Here is an 18,577-nt window from a genome sequence, read left to right as displayed (position 1 = left end):
CACACAGAAACACACATTCTCTCTACCAGCTCCTATGCAGTACAGTTGGGAAAACAGCACCACTACCAGAAACAGACAGCCACTTATTTAAGTCTCCATAAACAATGGGCCTCTCTGACCTCTCTTCCTATTTGCATTGCAGCCACAGAAACAAACACCTCTGCTGAAAAGTGCCTTTCACCTGAGAACACTGAGCAGCGCCTGTCTCTCACTGCCACCATCTCTCCGTACAGCCCTGTGAGACCATACTGCTCCAAAAACAAACAAATCCTCAGAGTCTAATCCACTGCGCAGCACCCACACACTTGGAATGGAGGTAAATATCAAGGAAATCAAATGGAAATCGCAAATATCTATTCTTAGTCCTCAAGTGTCAGCTGGTCTTTCTTCCAGGAAATCTCTCACCTTGCAAATGTTTTTATTGCAATCAACTACAATAATACATAAACAGCATAAAATTACCTTAAAGCTATTGAACATTCATGTACTATTTGAATAAATATTTCAGATTCAAAGTTGAATGAAATAGCAGCAAACCATGGACTCAGTAAATAAAATCAATTCTGTTTGTAATTAACTCCACTACTCTGATATCAACCCTGAACATCTTTAAATTAAATCACATTACTAGCATTTAGCAGATGCTATTATCCAGAGTGACTTACAGGTATCTACAATGTTATCCATTTATACAGCTGGATATTTACTGAGGCAACTGCGGGTTAAGCACCTTACCCAAGGCTACAGCAGCAGTGTCCCCGTGGGGAATCAAAACCGGCAACCTTTCGGTTACGAGGCCTGCTCCTTAACCACTATGCTATACTGCCACCCCATTATTCTACACAGCTGCCCCTTAAATTATGTGTGCAAGATGAACAGACACTTTCCCAGAGCTGAGAAAGTCTCATACTAACTGGAAGAAATGAATCCAAGAATAAACTGTGTAGGTGAACTGTGCCGTTGAGGACCTTGGCTTTAAGGTCAGTAATTAAGGAGTGCAGTTTCGGAGCACACCGAAACACAGAGTTAAAATACTTTGTGCAGGAGATGAACGTTAAAAAGTTCAGTCTCACTACTGCCACATCACATATTTGTGTTATAAGTGAAATCAAACAAATGCACCTCTTTATGATTTTACTTGCTAAAAGATGCTATGGAACTTTATAGACTTTAAAGCATCCACTGTTTTTGTGACATTCTGTATTAACAGAACATAAATAAAACATCAAACGTAGAAAGGTGCTTGTGTGCTGCTTGCTGGGGAACAGCCAGCATTCAGCTTTGCTCTTTTTTCATTCTAAACACAACCCATCCAGGCCACAGCTGGGGAATGAGCTCCTTTTAGAGGCCTGAAAATGAGAGAAGTGCTCCAGGTCCCGTTTGCTGAAGTACAGCCAGTGTGCTGCGATATCTGGCCCCTGACCTCTGATTGCTGTTCACTACTGACAGGTCAGACACCGTTCACAGTAAGTATGACCTCTTTTATGGCCCAAATCGCCAGCATCTGTAGTACCTGGCAGCAGCCCATATCAGCCTGGGCAGGTAGCCTGAGCTGGACGGGTTTGGACGACACACTTAAACGGACACATACATGCAAAATAGCACCTGCAGACTGTTTTCTCTAACAACCCAAGCCACAGCACAACACCCTCGATTCAAAGTGACAGTTTACTGATTAATCAAGGAAATGTCTACTGTACTTAAAACTAGCACCTTGCCCAGCATACTGTCACCATCAGCTGGTGCAGAACAACTGATCTTTATATCGTATCCATGTTAATAATATTATTTGTGGCAATTTTCAGCAAATGACATGAACATCAGGGGATCTGTGCAATGCCTGCTGTGAATCAGTTCTCACAGTAGATGTCAGCTGCAACACACACTCAAAAGGGCTAACAGTTGACTACTTTTATCATACAGCGCATACCCGGGTTTCTAAGGGACCTTCAGTGGCTCCATACCTCAGCGTACTGGATTACAAGTAAAATAAAAAAAAAAACACAAATCCTGAGTGACATTCCTTCATAAGGCAAACCATCTTTAAACAAACACAGTAACTAGCCTGGTTCCAAAAACCTTATCTTATTACCTGACCTAAATGGCAAAATTGCAGCTTCCAAAAAGCTTTTTCAGCAACCTTACACATTTGCTTGCTCAAAACCTATAAGCAACAAATATGCTCACACGCTTTGCTCAGTTTGATTTTGATCTCCTGCCCGTGAGCAGCTGGTTGCAGGAACACCTGGTGAAGCCGACTAGCTGAGGAAACTGTCCTGCACTTTATGCTGGTTTAAAATCTATGCAATGTTAGCTGATCTAGCTGTTGAAGGGGAATATCTGTGCGGACATATCTGTCAGGTCATGACTGACACCCTGCTCTCTGCACTGTTGGCATTGATTCCTTTCATCTGCATCAACAGCAGACTTGCTTTTTTATAACTACGTGATTTTGAATACCAGTTATTCCCCTGTATGTGTTTTAATGATCATACTGCAAGCATTGCAAAATGGATCCCATCCAACTTTTTCGCTCTCCTTCTTGACACTGTTCCTGCATCCCTGTTTCACTGCTCCCTTTGCTTCCTAACTTACCTGTTACTGCACAGGCACGAGGGGAGCACAGGCGGAGCACAGGCATCACAGGCACGAGGGGAACACAGGCGGAGCACAGGCATCACAGGCACGAGGGGAACACAGGCAGAACACAGCCACAAGGGGAGCACAGGCGGAACACAGCCACAAGGGGAGCACAGGCGGGGCACAGACATCCTGTGCCAAATGTGTGATTTTCACTCATCTGCCTCTAGTTTACAGCCCCAGTCTATCATGGACTTAAGCACTGGTCATTCCTGCTGCATTAGAAGGTTTTTGTGTTAAATCCCAATGACTCCTGTGTTGGCTGGTCATGCGCTTCTATGGGGAGCTCTGTTTCATTGGCTCTGGGGACATCAGCGGAGGAAGCACCAATTTAACTGCAGTATTTTGCAGGTAACTATAAACTATTATTAAATATTGAATTATAGCTTCATTGCTTTCCTTCAGAGCACACTGGGACTAACAGCATATATGCATAAAGCACAGCCCAAAGCATAGCCCTAAACCTTCTGTAGTATCTACATGTTGATTTAATCACTATGCTGGTAAAACATTAACACACACCCGTAGGAGACCTGTGCTTCTTAAACTCACTGACAATGGAATACAAGAAGGTTGGTCAGACCCTTGTCTTTGCTTAATGTTAAAACAAGTAAACAAAAATGTTTGCTTAACATAAATTTTCTCCCCCAGTGCTTCACATGGCACATTTCTGGGTTTTTAATCAGGTTTAGATTTGAGGGAGGGACCCTGTTTGGGGGAAGGACCTTATTTGTGGGAAGGACCTTGTTTGAGGGAAGGACCCTGTTTGAGGGAAAGACCCTGTTTGTGGGACGGACCCTGTTTCAGAAGCCATGAGTGTTTCTGCATTTTGAAGTTATCAAACATCCAAAAGCATCCTGTCATTTATAGCAGATATTTTTTAAATCACAAACAGCTGATTTGTCAAATCTTCTGAAGAAAGAACTTTCAGAAAAGGTAAGGCATTTCAGTTTGCTTAGAAAACACAATAATCTCAAATAGCAATTACCAATAATATATAATAATAATTTATAATTAATTCAACTAAGAAAATGTGAGATGTTCAACACATCTGGTTACATAATCTCCATGAGTGACTATGACCTGTGTATAACAATAGTATCTTACTAACAACAATGGTGTTTACTTTATACAATGGCAACATCTCATGTTACATAATATCCATGCTCTCCAAAGATGGAGAGTAATTAACCTATCCCTTTTAGCAACACTGGTATGCCATGCATTGAATTCAAATCTCATGTTATCATTACTGGTCAGTTACTTTGATACTGATACTATACTTATTTCAGCGAGCTAACTCTTACATCAACAACACAATTTATCTGTAGGGCATTTCAGAACCAACACTGTAACTAAGCGCTGTACAGAGAGAGAATCAAAAAATCAAAAACAGAAAACACCTGTGAATTACTGAGAAATATTCCTTGACCTGATTAAAGAGGCAAAATTCCTGCAAAATATTTCAATTCAAAATAGATACTATATAGTTTATACTATACTTTACATTGTAAATAAAGACTGATACAGTAAAGACTGTGACATGGTGTTTACCACAGAATACTTTAGTCAACGGGAACTGGAAAGTGGAGCAAAGCGAGGGTCATTTTCTGCTCACTGTATTGGTCCCCTACACACCTGTATTAGTGTGTATATTAAATATTAAATTACAGTAACTACTTTCTCAAACTGCTATTTGCTTATATCATTACAGCTGTAAAACAAACACTCTATTTTCCTGTTTTGGTTTCTATTATTGTTACAGCGTTGCTGCCCGCTGTAAAGTGTACCAAAATGTTTGAGTTGGATAAATATGGAACAAAAAATAAAGAATTCAAGTTATGAAATAAAGTAATGACTGGGAACTACTGAAACTGCTTTTTTATTCAGTGAGGGTAAGCAATCATTATCAATCATTATCAACCACTATCAATCATTATCAATCACTATCAATCATTATCAAAAAAATGTTACAATATTGTGTGTTCATGTGTTTAGTACTGCTACATGCTGTAATGCAGTATATCTGCCTGGGAAAAATCATATTTTCCCAGAACTTTACAGCACAATAGGACTGCAACAATACATTATACCGTGACATAAAAAATTCAAAGACACAGCTAACTGGTGAATCAATTATGGCAGAGCTGAGTGTTTTAAGGATGCAGCGTCCATTTAGCCACAGAAAAACAAACACAACCAGAACTGCGTGTAGCAGTTAGCACACATTACACATCAAGGAATAAACCATACCTTTTACAGACATAAATATTAAATTCCATTTTTACATAATAAAACATATTTACACATTACATAACTGTTCCAAGTGCATTGCTTAGTTCTATGGTAGGTGTCGTAACCCCATAAAAACACAGGTTGGCAAAGCAGAAGGTGAGTACCAGCGCCATCTGTTGGCCCCTGCTTGCTACTCTGAATGTATGTCCTCTTCAGACATTCTGAGACGGTACAGACACCAGCTAACATAAAAACATCTCTACACACTTTAATGCACAATTAATCAGTTGGCAGATGCTCTACAAAGGTACATATAACAAGGCCATTTGAACAACAGAAAATGACTGAGTGCATCCGAGCCCATGTCAGTCTTTCATACAGCATTATAACAATCAGTGCCATTCTGAATAAAGAAATGGAAGAACAACAACAAGTTCAATAACAACTTCAACAAGTGCAATAATATCGTACAGCAGCACAGAAATACCCTACAGTAATATACAGCAATATACCCTACTCTATTCAGTGTTGAAGCTTTTATTATTTTCCACAACACAATGTCCATACCTTTCACTCTACAGGCTTTCTCTCCATGCAGATGTTTATTTGCCCATAAAAACACAGAGGCTTAGGCTGTGTATCTACAGTGGAATGTACAGCTATGAAGGGGAATATGGACACCATTCTGTGCTCCTGCTCTCCCTGCCCCTACTTTCGGTGATTAGCTCTCTGCAGTAGAAACATGCAATACTGGAGTGTTATGTCTGTCTGAACAGAGTCCTTCTGAAAGCCAGGAGGCAGCCGATGCAAATGCTACATTCACTGCAGGACACATTGTGTCCACAGCCTGGTGCCACTTCAGCTGTTTGCTTCCAAATAAACCTGAATGCACTTGCTTTCATCCTACACTCATTTACGTCAGAAATCGCAAATGAAGTAAGATTAGCTCCAAAATGGACCCAGAACATCTTTGTCTAATGGTCTTGATTTGATGGTTTTAATTTGCATCCAAGTGCAGTGATGTCACTGTCTGAGGTTTCACATACAGCACCAAACAAACTTGGTATACAAACTTTCAATCAAACTAACTCCATAAGAGGATCTTCACAACACAACATTACCTGGGCAAAGTTATCCCTCCAGCAATGACTCACTGTTACATTGAAACGTGTTATAGCGGAAAATGTCAACATGGTTACAGCAAGTAGGATACTCAAGTCAAAGTAACGGACATAAATCTACCATACAAGGTATGGTAAACTTCCCAATTGAAAAAAAGGCTTCCATCTCTTGTGGCAATACAGTAAATTGCACTGGATATACTGGACAATCACTGGTGCCTTTCATGATCAACACTATATTGAAATTACAGCACAAATTCAGACACAACATTATTGTCATTTAGCATTTACATTGTCATTGTCACATACTATTACTCACTACCCTCTTCACTCTGAGATTCATCATCCCTGTGGTAAGTTAAAATTCTACAGATCAACTGTTTGTAAATTTGAATTTATTACTAGAAGTAGGCTGCAGAAATGTTAACTTTTTTCCATCTGTTTTTTTATCTGAAAATATGTTCTTACAATTAGTTATGTTAAATACATCAACAGCTAAACAAAGTGGTAAAACACAGCTAGGTAGCATAAACATGGTCTGGGAATTACATTACATTACATTATGTTACATTCATGGCTGTGAAAACAGACAAATAAGTGAAGCAAATGCAATTGGCCATTTAGAAGAAGAGAGAGGTGGCCCTACTGAACACTGTGATTGGCCATTTAGAAGAAGAGAGAGGTGGCCCTACTGAACACTGTGATTGGCCATTTAGAAGAAGAGAGAGGTGGCCCTACTGAACACTGTGATTGGCCATTTAGAAGAAGAGAGAGGTGGCCCTACTGAACACTGTGAGATGGAATGAAGTTCAAAGCTTAACTGAACTATTGCCACATAATTCCACACCACTGATGTTTTTAGACACCTTCATAATTAACTTGCAATATTTACCTTAAACTGTGAATAATCTGCAATGAAGTACAGCTCTGAATGACATCTTTACTTTTTGATCGAAGTTGTTTCAAATTTGTTGAAAATGGGCCATTAAAAACCCCCAAACAATATAAGAAATATAGGCCAGGGCCAGAGCCAGATCAAGTGTGATGCTGTTAGATCACATGACAAACCAACACAACCACACCATCAGTGCTGAATATGCGAAATAGATCAACACACAGTAATTACAACACTCCTTGAGCTTTTTTTATACATGGTGAATTAAAACTGAAAAAACGTACACAGCATATGAGCAAAATAAAAATCTGACAATGACCCACATTTCTGGAAAAATGAAGGGAGGAAGCTGAAGACAGAGCAATCGAGACAAAGTGGTGATTGAGCAGTTGCTAAATAAATCAATCTGTTAGCATATTGTCACATATATTCAATATACTCGGTCACAATACAGACCATCCCAGTGACCCCTGAGATCACCATGCTATTCATGAACATATGCAAGAAACATGCTTGATTTTAATTTTCTGAACAACTGCTAGTTCAGAATGAAAAACCTCTCAACAGCACAGACAATCAGCCTCACTCTGAGTGAGGTCAGCATGGGACCTTCACTACTGTCCAATACCATGCAGAAAGTTACCGGAAAAAGACAAACGTTTCAAAGACAAGTGGTAAATCTGAACTTATTATATCAAATATACATTATATGGACAAAAGTATTTGGCCACACCTATTTTTCAGGGTTTGGGCTAGGCCACTTATCTCCAGTGAAGGGCAATCCTAATGCTTCAGCATACCAAGACATTTTGGACAACTTTGTGGCAACAGTTTGGGAAAGGCCCTTTTCTATTCCAACATGACTGTGCCCCAGTGCACAAAGCAAGGACTGTAAAGACATGGTTTGATGAGCTCGGTGTGGAAGAACTTGACTGGCCTGCACAGAGCCCTGACCTCAACCCCATCGAGCACCTTCGGGATGAACTGGAACGGAGATTGCGAGCCAGGCCTTCTCGTCCAACATCAGTGCCTGACCTCATAAATGCTCTACAGAATGAATGGGCACAAATTCCCACAGAAACACTCCAAAATCTTGTGGAAAGGCTTCCAAGAAGAATGGAAGCTGTTATAGCTGCAAAAGGGCCAAGACCAACTCCATATTAAAGTATATGTATTTGAATACAATGTCATTACAGTCCCTGTTGGTGTAAGGGTCAGGCGTCCGAATACTTTTATCCAAATAGAGTATCTCCAAATAGTTGTGTTTTATCAAATGTTAAATGCATTTAATGCTAGTAGATTGGAATTAGTTGATAAAGAAACAACAAAAGTGGAAAAAAAATGGAATCAGTCGTTATGCAAATCATAATTTGGCCTTTTTAAAAACTGACAAATAGTGTCTCAGGACATTGTACATTCTCAGCTGGCTTCCAATTTCTGTTGCATGTGGGAAGTGTAGCACTGAATGGCCTTTTCCATTCTTTGCAGCTTCAGCTCTACAAATGGCTTTACTGCCAATGGAAGGTGTGCAGGGAATGAAGTTCTATTGGAATCTGCCCCGTTTCATGTCAGAAACAGATCAGAATTGGTGGAGAATCTCCGCCTCCACCAATGCTCTCAGCAGCAGGAACAGCAGACGCTGTGGTGTCACCACACGCATCATTCTCTCCGGCTAAAAGCTCTGAGGGTAGGGGCTTTCAGTGGCCCCCTGGGCTCTGCTACTGAAAGAACAGTGGAAAAACCAGCATCCTCGTTCTTCAAGCTGGAGCCAAAAAAAAATTAAACCCCTCAAGACCCTCCACTGATGCAACCTGCAGTTTTCACAACTCTGAAGTAGGGCTGGGCAGTATATCGACTTTTTAAGGTATATCAATATATTTTCAAACGAGATACAGTATAGGATGAGACAATACCGTTTATATCAATATAGTTCGATGTTGCGTTACATAACCCATTTCTTCCGTAAAGCCGTGCCAGTACTTGCATCTCTCCTCTCTCACACTCTCCGCGCAACCCCGCCCCCACTCTCCCTCTGCGTCTGCGCACAAACCCTCTCTCAAGTTCCTCTGCAACATGGATTGCAGCTGTATATTTTCAAACGGGGAAGGAAACCCTGTCTTTGCATTTTATTTTGATCACATTCTGTTTTAATAAAAGCGCTTGTGACCAGGGTTTCTGTTAGCTGGTAGTTACCAGTTTTTCTCTGGTAAAATTTATAAAAAATCGATAAAAGCTTGCCGGTCAAAATGTCCGGTAATAATGCTCATACAAAATGTAGCTATAACAAACCTATACCTAAACAGGACATTTGTGTTTTGACAGCGAAACGTGCTTATTTCTGAGTTCAGCGAGCTGTACCCTGACTGGGCTACACTGGCTAAAACTGCCTGTGTGCTGCCCGTGTCAAGCGTGCCAGCAGAGAGGGGCTTCTCTCTGCAGAATGGAATTAAGACGGCGCTGCAAAGTTGTCTGGAGGAGGAGAGAGTGACGCGGCTTATGCGCATTGCAAGCTGCAAAGACACATCGGACACGTTTGATTTCAAGTCGGCAGCAGAGGACTTTGCCGCAATGAAAAAAAGGAGTAAATAAAATGTTACCTGGTAGTCTATAGGCTACATTTTTAAACAGGCTACAGATGTTACAGGTTACAGATGTTTTGTAATAGCCTACATTTTTTCGTCTAATGTTGAGGTTTTGCTCAATCATTACCGTTTTTCTTAATAGTTACTGTTCATTAAATAGTCAAACTGATTTGAGGTCGTTGTCATTCTTTCGTCAACCTAGGTGTAAATTATATTTGCGCTTGTAACATAGACTGTTATTGAAATGTGAACGGTAAGTTACAAATTTGTCCAGTAAAATAAATTCTTTCCAGACACCGGACCGGCAAGAAAAAAATCCTAGCGGAAACCCTGCTTGTGACATCTCATATGTGGCTTTGACTGAACATTTAGCCCTCTTCGTACAAAATACCGAGATCTATATTATGTATCGCAATTCAGTGTAAAAATACCAAGATATGATTTTTGATCTATATCGCCCAACCCTACTCTGAAGCCCAGCTCTGTGATCGACAGATTATCCCACACAGGAAGCAACCATGTGGACCTCATGACACTGGCTCAGCTTGGACACAGACACCACTGACATAGCTATGTGTCAAACAAAAGGCTAATCAAATTATCTATATTATTACTACAAGCAGTAAAATACACTTCACAGTTAGTATTTCACATTGCTGCATTAAGCTTTTAGATCCCAATTTAAAAGGCTCCGTCAGAGCTTAAGAATAATCATATGAGCAAGGCCAGATGAGTGATGTCCCTTTTGGAGTTTAATCTTGTAACATCAGAGAGGATTTTGCATCACACAGGTCTGTTGTACAAAGCACCAGCTAGATTACATCTACACTGGCTTCAGATAGTAACACACAAATAAAACTTGAGGTTTATGCAACCTTTTACTGAGGGTTTTGACAATACAAGATCCCAAGTAGCACTGTGTCACCATGTGTGAAGAACAATTTGATTTGCAGCCTCCCTGCCCTCAGAGGGACAGTCTTCTTCATCTTGGCTCAGATAAAGGCACAGAAGGCAGTAAGAAGCCCATCTGCACCTCCTTTGGGTTGGTTCTACCATCTGAAGTGTCCTTATAAGCTATTATTATTCTTTTTTTAAACCTCTCGACATTTACCCACTCTCTTAGCGAGGAGGAACCTTTCTGCAGCTATACTAATCCCACTGTACTGGAGTGATTAAAAAGGGCTGAATGATCTGACCATATCAATCTGACAGCCTCTTTTTCTGAGTCAATGAGCTATTATGGCTTCCCTCCCCCAAGCGTGAGTGTGCAGGAGTGCTGACCTCCTTGTGTCATCCTCACACTCACCTCTGCTAGTGCATAGGGTTTGTTATGCTCCCACACAGAACACACACACACACACACACGTGCATGCATACACACACACGCACGCGTATACACACACACGCACGCACGCACGCACGCACGCACGCACGCACGCACGCACGTGCATGCATACACACACACACACGCACACACACGCGCACACACACACGCACACACACACGCACACACGCGCACACACACACACACGCGCGCACACACACACACGCGCGCACACACACACACGCGCGCACACACACACACGCGCGCGCACACACACACACGCGCGCACACACACACACGCGCGCACACACACACACACACGCGCACACACACACACACGCGCACACACACACACAGCCAGGAAGGAGTTACGCTTTGCCATTCCACAGCAGGAGTGGCGAGCGGCTTGTTTGTTCAGCTCTGGAATCAGGCTGTGTGGAAGCCCCAAACCTCTGAGAAGCATTTATTGTTATGGAAACACTTTACAGTAAGTGGCCATTTGAATGAGGAAATCATGTGGAGTGCACCATTAATCCAAGCTTGCTCAATGGGAGTCCTATCTTAACTTAACTGGAGACGATGCACCAGCTACATGGGAAAGGCAGACACTTGCTATCAACAGTCAGCATCACTGCAAGCATAGACAGGGTGTCCAACTCACACTTCCTTTCCACAGTATATGGGTTAGTAGCTCACAGATCTGATGAGCCACAACAGAAACATCCAACCAGAAATGACCACTATGGAGGTGCTGATAATGTGGAATAGGTCACTAATTTCCATTCACTCTTCAATCAATCTAACCAATCAAAATATAAACCCTAACCACTAATATGAAAAACCTATCGTTTCATGCTAACTCCAAGTTAACGCTGCATGTCTGAATATACAAATGAGTAAAAGTACAAAATGAGGCATTTCCCAGACATAAAAAACAGACCTAACGAGAACCAATACCAAGTTCAATTCTGACATGTCTTTTTTCTCATTTTCAATAGTAGATCATAATTATCTTATAGACTGAGGTTACTGAACAAAAGATGAGATTAGTTTTAGGATGGATGTATGGGTTATGGTGCAAGTCAAGACAGATTACATATATATTACAAATATATGATAATTATAAAATGTTAGTTTGCTGTAAAGTTTGGTATGTTTGATAAACATTGATACAGCTGGTTAGCACAGTGATCTAAGGATATCTAGGTATGCTAGCTAGGCAACTAAATGACATAAGGTCAAATTAGGCATCTAAAAGGAAAAACATGTTTGCATGGTAACAGTATCTGCTATTGTAGTTAAATATATTTTTTTAAAAACAATATGTCTGTAAAAATGACAAATGAAAGGACACTTGTGGAATATTTAAGGATAAGTCAAGTTCAAATGAGTCGAATTATGAGTTATTATAACAACAATAATAACCATCTTCTGCCGGTATTCCAGTAAGCTGAATACGCTTCAGTCGGAGATAAAAATGGACAAAGAGAATGGAAGTAGAGAAGGAATGAAAGGAACAGCAAATGTAAAGACATGTTACCAGGCATGCACCTTGCTGTTTGGTTTAGAAAAATACATTTTTCAGAAGTTGTTAAAATTCTTATTTGTTATTTATCCATGTGAGTGGGGTGAGGGGGTGGAGGTGGGGATAGGGATAGGGTGAGTAATGTTTAATCATTACTTTAAAGTGTTTAATGTGTAAAATGTCTTTATGGATTTTTTATGTAAATCAAGTTTTAGAATTTGAATTAGAATCAAAAAATTAAAAGATCTGAACTAAAAATGAAAATCAACATTTTTTTATTTGGAAAAAGGTCTCCACAATATCTACAAGTAAGCATACACATAGCATTATATGTATTTAAGACTTTTACAATGGAGACTGAAAATCTCTGTAGCCTTTTTATTTAATTTTGTAGTCCAAGTAATGACATATTTCATTCAAAATGAGTACACCTCTTTGAACTTCACCACACAACATAAAAAGTAAATTACTGTGGATGAACTCTCCATGAAACATATTACAGCTGATATCTATGTATGTATTAATGTACAATGCTATTCATTCACCTAAGTGTTCCACAGTGACATGTCTTTCTTTTTGTGAAATCTAAAAATATTACGTTTTTTCATTATTAGGTATACGTTTTGATAATTCTGTCTTTCTTTATGTGGTTGTCAGTTTTACTAAACCCACAACTGTCCTGACAAGCTGGCAATCTAAAATTCCTAAAGCTTTTTCTAATGAACCAGCTGCAAAATATACAGAGCAAATCAAGCTAGCTACATTTTAACTGAATCCTGCAAATGACACGTTTATATGGTAAAGCTAGCACCATCATATATTGTTCATTAAGAGTCTAGCTGGCTACCTAGCTTTCCAGCGAGATGTTACAGTTAAAGCCTAACTAACTAAAACCCAGTAGTGTTTGCTACTACTACCAGCTAGATAGCTTGCTAGCCAAGCAGACATCATGTGAGGCTGGCACACCAAGTCCACCTCTGGACAAAACCTACACTGCTCTCTTCCTTTGCCATCCTTCTCATGTTGCTCTTCATCAGGTTACTACTTGTCAGGTTTACTCTCTTTAAAAGGCTAATGCACAGAATGTGTGCCCACAATTTTTAAATCAACAGTAAAACCATCTTTCAAAATATGCAATTTAACAGACACGGTGAAGGACAGCTAACTACCACTAAGACTGAAATTAGCTAGTTAGTTGTCATATCAAGCCAAATCTTCCTGCAATAGAAGAATCTGCATCATGCCTTCATATGTAGCTTGTAATCAGACAGCAAGAGACTGTTCAGAGATGATCAACACAAGATCCTCCCCTTGCTGGGGTCTCGCTGTTCACTTAGCCTACAGTGGGGAAAAAAAAACTGTTGGAGCCACACTGCATGGGGCATGTATTTGGGTATCCTGCATTTCACAAGGGTTCTTTGGCCATCAAAGTAAGCCACGATAATTAAGTAATTAAATATGTAATTAATTAATTACAATCTAGCTGGTTAGTTATGCAACACAGCACCCTCCTGAGTGGCTGGTGACCCTGTAACTTTCACCAAAGAGAAGATCTACCAGCATTGGTAAACTGGTAGGTGTCAGTTTCAGGCCCTTCAGTTACAAATATTCTTGGCATAACAATGTTGATAATGTTAATATTTTCATCTTTTGAAAACTGAATTTAAATAGAATTATTCAACTCTAAGTACTCTAAGTGGCAAACTGTCTCTCAGCTTAGGTAAGAGAGCCTAATGTAGCAACTCAAACATGAAACCCACAATACAAAATAGTGAGGGACTATTTCCAGTGATACTGTGATGTGATTAAGTTCTGCATTGTGCCAATCACCACGGCTAAAGAGATTCTATTTACCTGTCAAATTGCAAATTTACCAGCCACATCTAATATACTTGAACTGTGTGTATCATGCATAGTTTTACACATTTGTTTAAAAACAAAACCAAACATGACATTGTTGTAAGAAAAAAAGCTTATATATCTGCTAATTTAATGTAAAACAAAGATTGCATGTAGCCAGTATCTTTTATAGCCTTAAAATTGATAAATTAGATCATATGAGGCCAATGTAAAAGTAAATATTGCAGCTATTTTCAAAAACAAAAGCAAACATATTTGCATCCTAAAATTGCAGCTAGTTCTTAAATCTATTTATGCAGCGATTTCATGGCTGCAAAGTGCATGGCTGCCATGGTAGCTGAAACCGTTGAGTAGCTAGCGATTCTCCTCAAACTCCTGTCCTCTTAGACACGACCCCTCAGTGCCAAAGGTGTTCCAGACTTATTTTTGGAGAGAACCCCCTTTCAGGGGGCACATGTGACACAGGGAAGGTGTCTTTGGCGGTTTCACCCAGCGGGGGTAAATTTGCCCAAATTCCCTAAAGAGAATCTTGCAGGTAGTGTAGAATTTCAGTCCCTCATACCCACAGAGTGCTGTCATGTGAGGTTTTTAAAATATTTGCTGAGAGCTATTTTGACGTTTTGACAGGCGGCTGCACAGCGACTTTGCTAACAGGGTAGCTGGCATAAAGAAACTCTAAAAGGCTATGCCTGCAAGCATGTTTCCAGAGAGCAGCAGCGGCCTAAGAAAGTGCCGCGCACACACACAAGACCAAAGCCCATCATTTGCAGCTTCAACATAAATGACACTCTTGAAAAATGGTCAGCTTTCATGTAGCATCCATGTGATTTTTGTTTTCATTCATTTTCAGAATGCATTCTTTTGTCACAGGATATTTTCACTGTGACACTGTGATATTTTCATTATGGACGTAAAGAGTCTGATTTTTACCGGTCAAAACCCTGTAGACACTGAGAAGGGGACCCTGGTAGCTAGCTACATAGCCCAACAAAATATGTATGCATGTAGTTATTTATTTTTAGGGGCCTAATGTCAATAATTTGTAAACGTATCTAAGAACAAAGCTGTTTACTTCAGTGGCATGTTTTACTCTATATATGTGGCATTCCCTTTTCTGCTTTTAGTTCTGTTTTTGCTGGGAGTGTAACCCCTTCACAATGTGGTCTTGCTCAAATACATGTGATGTAAACCAGCCTGGATAAGGGCACTTGTAGGGCAAATATACATCATAAATAATATACATACAAACAGTTTTGGTAGCTCAAATACATCATTTATCATATGATGCCATATCATCATACTGCTCTGTCCTGTCACTGATCCTCAAATTCAAGCCTGGGTGCAGCCTTTTAATTGTGTCATTTCCTAAGAAGTAGAAGCTCTGCACAGGTGTTGAGTGTTTCCAGACAGATTGTTGGAAAATTATTATTAAGGTATTCATATCTTCAGAAAGGAACAGATTCAAAGGCTGTTAGGCTTCTCTTACTGTACTGATAGAGCTCATAGTAATTAAATGAAAATATAAAATCACTGGAATACAAAAATGGTTGCCTATGAAAAAGTACTGTTATACAGTGACAATATTCCCAATTTTCACAACCTCAAAGCGAGCCCTCACAGCATATTCAGATGTATTATTAGGCATCAAGTGAATCACAATCCAAGTTGTCATTGAGTGCATGAGAGGTGTTTCTTTACATGACAGAGAAACCAGCTGCCATGCTGTCACTCAGCTGCTGTCTAAACCCCGGCAGAAGTTTAGGTCAGTGGGCTGGTCACAAAACTACTCTTCAAATGTACAATGTATAAGGCTGTGCATGAAAGACAAAACGTTTAATATGAAATTTATTGCACCCCAGCACTGAAACCTCATATCTGTCCTGGTCATGATATGATTTGTGGAAAGAGAACTGTTAACTTCCGATTTTCACCTCAGCCACCCACTAGAAAAGGGACCCAGACCTCGGGAAAACAGAGTAGTGATGAGAGTTTCCAGAGGCCACCCCTCTTATGCAAGGCCTATAATGAACCTGTTTTCCACAGCACACTCCCACATCAGGAATAATCTGCGGATTTGGACAGAAAGTGCATCTATTTTATAAGCAACAAATTACAACAAAAACTGAAAGTTTGTCAGAGGAGGTTCTGACCTGTTCAGAACGATCTGTTCTGCACATTGTTTGTGGTGCCTTTTTGAAGTGAAGTCTAGTTATAAATGATTCATTTGGCTTATGTGGATACAGTAGTAAAGGGCTTCATTACGATAGTTAACCTATAAAGTGCTGTAATGGGTTACTGCGCCATTTAAAAAGTTCTCGAGTTCTGCAGTTCAGTGGAAAAGAATCAAAAGGGACCACTTCCAAACATTTCAATCTTAATGACAACTGCTTCCAATCTAAGTATGAGCGTGTGTGTGTGAATTTTTTGGAGTGCGACTTGATTATATTTGCGTTTCCCTCGTATCCAATTTCAAGTTATGACAACGTAAAAGATTGCATTAGGGTTGCTAGTTTTCTTGCCGCACCTGCTGGTGTGTCCACAACTCCCACACACGTTAACGGAAGGGATCGCGTATTGCGTCTCTACAAACGTCACTTCAAAGTCGACGCAAAACTTCAAGAGCAGGAACTGAAAAGTCCGACTGACAGGAGACGTTCGACTGCGCGATCGCAGCCCGCATTTCACACCTCTCCGGCCTCTCGTGCGCGCATCGTGCGTGATTCATCCCATACATGTATTTCCATAACGTGCTACGACACCCACATGCAACACTGGAGTGAGTTTTAATCAAAACTGCGTTTCCTATTTTCCAGGAAAAATGCCAGACAATGTATTTATTCATTTAAGGTGTAATTCGTCATAAGACCTCATTAATTGCTATAAAAACACAAAATCTCGTTGCATTTGGACGTGTGACTCACTACCAATGCGTTTTTTTCAGCTCAGTATGTCAGTGGGAGATTACGCATCCATTTCTGCAAACCAGTTCTTTTTCGAACATCACGCCATAAAATTTAAGATGTTCTTTGCGTCAGATATTTTACATATTTTACAACACACGAACAAGCTGACGATGTCATTTTCTTGTGGAAGCCAGTGCTATGGTTAGCATTCCCTCTGCAAAATATACACTGTAATCGTTCCTCCAATTAACTTGAAACAGATTCCTGACAAGAGCTGCAAATATAGTGGTTATAAAATAATGTGAGGCACCTTTCTGATATTTCAATAGCACAGTCTCAATAAACTGTAACACGGAACCATCGGCACTGAGCAAGCCGCATCACAGCGTCCGTTCTAACACCACTCCCTCGCACATATTCCCGTGTTATTTAGTCGCGTAGAGCTAAATGCTCCCCAAGAAACGGAAAATACACTCACAGAATGGAGATAAAAGTACAGAGTCATCAAAGTTTAAATATCACAAACAACTACAGCAAAACACACACATACCCCTACCTACCCTCTTGGAGCTCGGAGTCACGATCAAAGACTTTGCTTTCGATTTAGGCTCTGATCCGAAGGTGGGTTCGATCCCAGGCCAGTTTCTGATGTGTGTTCCTGTTGTCCTCTACAGCATTTCGCGAGTGTGTCACAACCACCAAACCCGGTTAGTTCCCCGTCTCCCCCGCAACACGAAGTAATTTTATTCCCAAAATGACGGAAAAAAGCAAGAAGAATATCCCTCGCTCATTGCCCACTGAAATACTTTAAGTGTATTCAAGGGTAAATATCGGTACAATTAAAAAAGAAGCAATGCTGCGATAATTTCGTACGGAATCAGTAGCGATCACGGCAGGTAGTCAGCATATGTAGCTGCTAGCTGGCTAGCTGGCAAGATATTTCTATGCAAACGTTGATTACAGTTGCGCAAATGCAGCTAATAGCCTACAGTAAAACTGCTGAGCCGCTGCCCGCTGCCATCTATCTAACACTCTGTTCGACTCCGTGCTTCTTAGCGTTTGAAATCTATAAAAATTTGAGAAAATGTCGCGCAGTTACCACTGAATCGCACTAACGCACACGCACTTTTTACGCTGTTTTTTTACATAACAGCATCATCCTCTTTCTGTGTTGTCGCATCACATGTTAGGAAAACATGGAGTTTCTTAAAGGGCTACGAACCGATTCCACTCAAACCCACATGTCGGCGGAGAGCACAGAATTAGCAGCGAATAAGGGACACAGCGCAACTTTATACATATGTATTCCGTGTGATGTATGCATTAGCAGTTGATGTAAACGTACCCTGAAGCGACAACTCACCTGAAAATGTAACTTAGGCAAAAAAAAAAAAAAAAAATCAATATGAACATTATTCAACCATTTTGGATAGGCTGTGGTATGGACATTTTCAATGTTAACTAGGAATTTATAGAAAAAGACCAGTAGGCT

General features: G+C 40.3%; 1 protein-coding gene across 1 annotated transcript in view; it reads right to left on the bottom strand.

Annotated features, from left to right (window-relative positions):
• bahd1 (bromo adjacent homology domain containing 1) overlaps positions 1-18,211 on the bottom strand; it is a 65,590-nt gene extending 47,379 nt beyond the window's left edge. Inside the window, exon 1 of the mRNA XM_036542913.1 lies at positions 17,646-18,211. The gene's annotated coding sequence lies outside the window, so the exon portion shown is untranslated. The remainder of the gene's footprint in view (positions 1-17,645) is intronic.
• Positions 18,212-18,577: the final 366 nt, after the last annotated feature.

The sequence above is a fragment of the Megalops cyprinoides genome, chromosome 12 (genome assembly GCF_013368585.1).
Source record: "Megalops cyprinoides isolate fMegCyp1 chromosome 12, fMegCyp1.pri, whole genome shotgun sequence".
NCBI lineage: Eukaryota > Metazoa > Chordata > Actinopteri > Elopiformes > Megalopidae > Megalops > Megalops cyprinoides.
Note: the sequence above shows the minus strand (reverse complement) of the source record. Positions and strands in the feature narration are given on the sequence as shown.